Source organism: Trichomycterus rosablanca, chromosome 21 (genome assembly GCF_030014385.1).
Source record: "Trichomycterus rosablanca isolate fTriRos1 chromosome 21, fTriRos1.hap1, whole genome shotgun sequence".
Taxonomy (NCBI): domain Eukaryota; kingdom Metazoa; phylum Chordata; class Actinopteri; order Siluriformes; family Trichomycteridae; genus Trichomycterus; species Trichomycterus rosablanca.
The window spans coordinates 16,512,301-16,520,072 of NC_086008.1; the positions used below are offsets into that span (position 1 = coordinate 16,512,301).

The following is a 7,772-nucleotide window of genomic DNA, read 5'->3' on the forward strand; positions in this document are numbered from 1 at the left end:
TGTGTTGCAATGTAAATTTTTTTCATCAGTATCAACTAAACTAAAAAAGTCAATAACAGTTGCTTGGAATCTAATGAATCCAATTCTAATCATTTTTTCATCTAAATAACAGCAGAGCCTGTTAGGGGCCTGTTTACCCCCTATTCTAGTTCTTGACCTTGGATATTACTTAGTTACTTATTACTTCCTTGGATATTTTGATTGCATTGTGAAAATATCAGTAAGCTTATTTTATATCAAAACTATGTTTAGACTTCTACTCATTTGTCATCCTTAAAGCACTTCTGAGTCAATGTTCTGTCAACAGATCAGAAAAAGATACAAAACTTGAGCCTTTCGCTATATCTCACCAACTCAGTGTTTGAAAAAAAATAACAGCGTCTGTTTTGGGGTGACTTTGCTGAGTCTAACATACTGTGAAAAGACTTAAAATTTAAGTTGGCCCATTCAAACCTAACAGAACTGGAGCAGTTTGCCCAGAAAGGGTTAAACAAATTATAATTTTTAAAAAAGTGAACAAATCTCATTCAGAGCTACAGAAATGTCGTTTTTGCAATTGTTGCCTAATAAACATGAGCCAAAAATATTTTAATAGTACCAATATTTTGGTTCATTTTTATTACATTAAATGAAAATGCCATTAACTTGCCAGCCTAATGTTTAAGTAATACTTTATCTAAAACATTAAATCAATACATAATACAAATACCTGCCAATTATAAAAAGTATTAATAGAAAAACACAAAGTTGAATCAGTTCATCTGGACACAAGATTGTTGTAGAGATACGTTTCGTCACTCAATCCGAATGACTTCTTCAGTCTGAGCTGGTGTTGAATACCCCGACCTTATATGCAGTTGATTTGCATAACGACCGATCACCACCCATTGCATAACAATGGAACTGGTGATCAGGTCCATATGAAATTCACAATGACCATTAATTACAATGGCTGTGTGTGTCTTTCACACATGATTGGGGTAAAGCTCCTATTACGGCGTTGTATGATGGTGAGAGATGTACTCTCAGGCCCCCTCCCCGGTTCAGGGATGGTCGTTCCCTCTTCACGTAAATGGCCTCTTTGACTCCACGTTCAAACCAGCGTTCCTCCTTGTCAAGGATCTGCACATCTTCATCATTAAATGAGTGGCCGCTGGCTTGCAGGTGGGTGTAAACCGCAGAGTCCTGGCCAGAAGAGGTCGATCTTCTATGTTGGGCCATCCGTTTCGCCAGTGGCTGTTTAGTTTCCCCGATGTACAGTTCCCGACAATCCTCCCGGCACCTAACAGCATACACTACGTTACTCTGTTTGTGTCGAGGAACCCGGTCCTTAGAGTGAACTAATTTCTGGCGTAGCGTGTTCTGGGGTTTGAAAGCAACTGAAACACGGTGTTTGGAGAATATCCGTCTTAATTGTTCCGATACTCCCGCCACATACGGAATCACCACTGGTTTGCGCTTTGACCGCGGTTGTTCTTCTCCTCCCTTCGATCCACTGGAGCTGTGTTTGGGCATTTTTCCCGCTTTTACGAATGCCCAGTTGGGATAACCACATTCACCCAGGGCCTTCTTGACATGAGATTTCTCTCTATCCTTGGCCGTAGTGTCTGTGGGGATGCTGTTCGCCCGGTGGTGCAGCGTCCTGATGACTCCTAGTTTGTGCTCCAAAGGATGATGGGAGTCAAACCTTAAGTACTGGTCCGTGTGCGTTGGTTTGCGGTAAACATTTACTTTCAACCGTCCTTCATCTTTACTAGCAATTTCACAGTCTAAGAAGGCTAAAACGTTGTCGCTTGCATCCTCCCTTGTGAACTTTATGTGTTTGTCCACAGAGTTGATGTGGTCCGTGAAATGTGGTACTTCCTCTGATTTTATTTTAACCCAGGTGTTGTCCACATATCTGAACCAATGACTCGGTGGTGTCCCTGAGTAGGTCCTTAGTGCCTTCTTTTCCACTTCCTCCATGTACAGGTTTGCAACAATAGGTGAGACTGGGGACCCCATAACACACCCATGTTTCTGTTTGTAGAACTGTCCTCTGTACGAGAAGTAGGTGGACTGAAGACACAGTTCTAGGAGTGTGCACACCTGGTCCATGGTAAGGGTGGTCCTAGTGCTCCGGGTGGGGTCGCCTTGTAGTTTCCTACGGACCACCTCCACTGCCTCAGCAACCAGAATGCATGTGAAGAGGGATGTAACATCATACGAGACCATTGTTTCCTCCGTCTCAATGATGACGCCCTTCACCTTGTCCACAAAATCCATGGTGTTCTGAATGTGGTGTTCCGTGCTACCTACCAACAGGTTGAGAATCGATGCTAGAAACTTAGAAAAGTCACAGAGTTAATCATACAAACAATGGGTCGTAAAGGTACATCCTGTTTGTGTATCTTAGGTAACCCATACAGACTAGGTGTAGCCTCCCCCGGATATAATTTGTAGTACAAAGCCCTGTCAATAGCATTGTTCTGTTCTAAAACTTTCAGACAATCTATCACCTTTTTCTTGTAGCTACTACCTGGATCTCGTTTCAGCAGCTCATAAGTGTTAGTGTCACTAAGTAACAACATCACTTTCTCATGATAGTCTATCTGGTTTAATAGAACAGTACATCTACCTTTGTCAGCAGGAAGTATGATGATGTTATTGTCCTTACTAAGTGTAGTAAGTGCATACCTCTCGTCTCCGCTGATGTTGGATGGCGGTGGCTTTGCATTACTCAGGCAAGCTGACACTTTCATCCGCAACTGTTCCGCTTCCAGGTCGGAGATGTTGTTGTTGCGGATTGCTGATTCTGTGGCTGTGATCAGTTCCACTAGTGGGACTTGCTTTGGTGTAACAGCGAAATTCAACCCCTTAGCCAAGATGTCTTTCTCCGCTTGTGTGAGTTGTCTGTCCGACAAGACACAACAGCCATTGTAATTAATGGTCATTGTGAATTTCATATGGACCTGATTACCAGTTCCATTGTTGTGCAATGGGTGGTGATCGGTCGTTATGCAAATCAACTGCATATAAGGTCGGGGTATTCAACACCAGCTCAGACTGAAGAAGTCATTCGGATTGAGTGACGAAACGTATCTCTACAACAAACTTGTGTCTGGAAAATCATTTTGACATTTACATAAAGTATTAATGTCAAAATTCCTATGTCAATAGGAATTAACAAATCACAGATTCTTCTTTTTTATTGCTTTTTGCAAAATGTCCTAAATTTTGCAAATAGGGTTTGTAAACACACAGTAAACTAGTACACGAGACTGAAATGACCTACATGTTTAAACTTCAATTGTATGGTTCAAAGGCAAATGTCTACTCTACAAGAGCTGTGTGGCAAAGGTGGTTTTTCAACTTTCACATTAGTTACCAGGTCAGCCCTCACCCTTTTTGGATTAGCTTTAGCACCACTGATTTGGATTATTGCTATGTCATAGCCTGCATTTACTCTCTTATCTCAGTTGGTGGTTTATGTGTGGACAGTCCTGGTAGCACAACTTAAGATCAGAACAAGCCTCTGGCCTCATATGTGGAGCCCCTAAAATGATTTAACATTTTTCCAAACATTTATTTAATGGTGAAAGGCTTAGATCTCATACCAACTACCACTTTTGTATTTGACAAGCCAGTATCCACATGATTATGGATGCAGATGTGAAAATACTCGTAGACAGACATTGCTCCCTTTTCAGATTTCCCCTGTCTGGCTAGGACATTATTGGCTGTGACTCAAGGGATTAGACTGTGCAGGTTACATTTTATTACCCAATTCAGTGCCTCCTGAATGGGCACTTTTTAGTAGTAACAATTTTTTTTTTAAATGGGTGCATGCACGGAACGTGTCATTACCCTAGTGCATTATAGTTTTCCATTCAGGAATTATTTAAGATATTCTCCTTGCAGTGTGTAACGTTGGCTAGAGATGTTCTAACCCCATTTTTGACATAGCAAAAGTATCCATTTTAAGTATATTTTAGAAAATTCTGATTCCATCCTTGCAGTGATTAGAAATGAAATGTCTCACGTATGATGACTGCATGATCACAAACCAAAGTCAAACAACAATGCATCAGAAGACTGGCTCCAAGGACATGCCAAATTTAATTAGATGATGATCCAACAATTCAGGACAGTAAGACAATATTCATTAGCTGAATCACATTGGAATTTAGAAATCACCGTAAAGGTCAGATGTAGTGCAGACTGATTATGACATTATGCAGCCCAATACCAGACTGTTGCAGTGATGCTATTTAACACTAACAGTGATGCTATTTAAAGGTACATATAGGCAAAGGTACACACAGGTGTTCTGACCCCACCACCACTTGGAGGTGAATTGGAACATTAAATTCTAGATAGATTTTTGCCCAACATCAGAGCCCTTGACCTCACAAATGCTCTTTTTCATTTTTTCCTTTTAGAGAGGTGTTAGATATCATAAAAAAGAGCTGCTAAGGTGAAATTAATAGAATATATTGAATATTATCTTTCTTTCTTGATATAAAAATTTAGTTGAGATTTGGTTTCGATACATAGATGATTGTCAGTCCTGCCCTGCATGATGCATGCCTTCTCATTAACCCAATAGGAATCCAATTCAACTAATTGCAGCTAAAATCAGCAGCTGTGCCTAATTAAAAAGAGATTTCTGAAGAGCCATGTGCTTATTAGTTCAGTTGGAGCTGCGACCTGCTGGTGGACTGAGTAGCTGGCCAAAGTGGCAACCCAAAACAAGCCTAGAAATTGCCATGTATACTTAACGCCTATTTCCACACTGTGTTTGTGTTGTTTTTAGTCTGCTAGAGAAACAAAATAGTATTTGACCAGAAGAGTGTTTGAAATAATCCAAAACATCTGCCACATTTGCTGTGGCCTATATAAATGCAAATGTAATTGGTTAATACCCATCTTCTTAGCATTTTGACACTTGGTGGTACAAGGGATGCAATTTAGAACTAGCATGTAACTACCAGATTACAGTCAGTAGGCTAGATTGTTGCTTAGCTTACATTTGTTACTTTTTTTTATTATATTTTATGTATTTGCTTATTAGTAGATAAATTGTTTACACAAAAACATTCTTATTGCAAACACTGGCACACAGTTAGCAGTATATATTCAAGTTTACACAGTTTAGAAATATTCCACAATAAGCAGAATTGGTGAATTGGTAACAGGTGAGATATGAATGGAGGATCCACCATAGGTTCAGTTTGTGCCTCACCACTTTTGTGCCAAACATTGTGAGAGAATTGCCAAACAGTCAAAAAAACATCTCTCAATGCATGATTGCAAATAATTTAAATCTTTCACCATATACCATACATAATATCATACAAAAGAATCAGAACATCCAAAGAAAAACCATGTAGAATTTGTGTGATCTTCAAGTCCTCAGATGGCATGTCATGAGAAAGTCATGCGACTGTAATATACATAACCACCAGGGGTCAGAAGTACTTTGTAGAACCATTGTCAATGAATGCTGACACTGCATCAAGAAATGCCATCTGAAATTATTACGCAAAGATAAAGCCATTAATTATTTTCTAAAGAAAGAGGTCTCTGGGCCCAAACCCATCTAAGATGTACATAAAGATGAATGGAAACATGTTCCATCTTGTTTTTGAGAAAAAATGTATGGCACATCATAATTAGCAGAGAGTCATGGCAAGTGTTGCATCAAACAGGAATGAAAAAAATCCACTTTTAAAACTGTAAAAAATAGTATCCCTAATTCTAAAACAATTCAATTAATAAGTGTAATATTAATAGAAAATCACAGAGGTAAAAATGCCTTTATCCCAACTACTTATATTGACACATTTCTATGTACTTACAGCTGTTACAGTTTTGAAGAAATAACAAATCTCAGATTCAAGTTTCACTGCATTTTACAATATTTCACTGCATTTTTAAAATTTGACAGCGAAATCTGGTTTGTACAGTTTGTTTTATTATTCCGTCAATATGACTCATCAGCTGTATAAAATCTTTTAAACCAGCTGGACTTAAAATATAAATTTGTCTGATGGAACTGGTAAGAACATGTGGCTAACAACACTTTTCACTTATTTACACAAATTTAAATATAAATTAAATTAAGCTATTACAGGCATAAAACCTTGCCCCTGTTTACTATCTGTAAGGCATTCTCTTCTCATGTCCCTCTGTAAAAACATGCCAGTTGGTGCACTGGCTACCCTGTATGGCTTCTAGGTATACCAGTGTATATTTAAGCATGATACCATGTGATGGATGGGCTAGGCTTTATTCTTATCAAAATGAATAAAGAATTTTGGTTTTACTTACTCATGATGATTTTACTCACTTAGCAGAATATACTGCTACTTAATTCAGGTTTTTATTTTAAATAAAGCAAGTATAAATATAGGTTCCTTTATTTATTATCTTTAGATAAAAAAAAAAAGATCCATCTTTTCCTAAATCAAGTTCTGCTGGCTATCAGCTCAGCATCCAGGAGAGAGGTAGCTAAACCTGAGAAACTGCTATCCACAGTGATGGCAAATCCCCTTTATTCATGCATTCATCTTTACTGACAGCTTCATCCTGGTCACAGTGGGTCTGCCTCTAGGCAGAGTGTCAATCCATCACAGAGCAAGACACAGTTACAGATTCACTCACTCACACCTGGAGACAATTTAGGCCTTGTTTGGCTGCATTTTCTCAGTCTTTGCCTCCCATCCACAGTAAAGAGTGCTTAAAAATCAAGCTATTGCTGTTTTGTACTATATATATATATATATATATATATATATACAGTGTATCACAAAAGTGAGTACACCCCTCACATTTCTGCAAATATTTCATTATATCTTTTCATGGGACAACACTATAGACATGAAACTTGGATATAACTTAGAGTAGTCAGTGTACAGCTTGTATAGCAGTGTAGATTTACTGTCTTCTGAAAATAACTCAACACACAGCCATTAATGTCTAAATAGCTGGTAACATAAGTGAGTACACCCCACAGTGAACATGTCCAAATTGTGCCCAAATGTGTCGTTGTCCCTCCCTGGTGTCATGTGTCAAGGTCCCAGGTGTAAATGGGGAGCAGGGCTGTTAAATTTGGTGTTTTGGGTACAATTCTCTCATACTGGCCACTGGATATTCAACATGGCACCTCATGGCAAAGAACTCTCTGAGGATGTGAGAAATAGAATTGTTGCTCTCCACAAAGATGGCCTGGGCTATAAGAAGATTGCTAACACCCTGAAACTGAGCTACAGCATGGTGGCCAAGGTCATACAGCGGTTTTCCAGGACAGCTTCCACTCGGAACAGGCTTCGCCAGGGTCGCCCAAAGAAGTTGAGTCCACGTGTTCGGCGTCATATCCAGAGGTTGGCTTTAAAAAATAGACACATGAGTGCTGCCAGCATTGCTGCAGAGGTTGAAGACGTGGGAGGTCAGCCTGTCAGTGCTCAGACCATACGCCGCACACTGCATCAACTCGGTCTGCATGGTCGTCATCCCAGAAGGAAGCTGACGCACAAGAAAGCCAGCAAACAGTTTGCTGAAGACAAGCAGTCCAAGAACATGGATTACTGGAATGCCCTGTGGTCTGACGAGACCAAGATAAACTTGTTTGGCTCAGATGGTGTCCAGCATGTGTGGCGGCGCCCTGGTGAGAAGTACCAAGACAACTGTATCTTGCCTACAGTCAAGCATGGTGGTGGTAGCATCATGGTCTTGGGCTGAATGAGTGTTGCTGGCACTGGGGAGCTGCAGTTCATTGAGGGAAACATGAA

General features: G+C 39.7%; 1 pseudogene; it reads right to left on the reverse strand.

Moving 5' to 3' along the window:
• Nucleotides 1-273: 273 nt before the first annotated feature.
• On the reverse strand, nucleotides 274-2,933 carry LOC134335735 (uncharacterized; annotated as a pseudogene).
• Nucleotides 2,934-7,772: the final 4,839 nt, after the last annotated feature.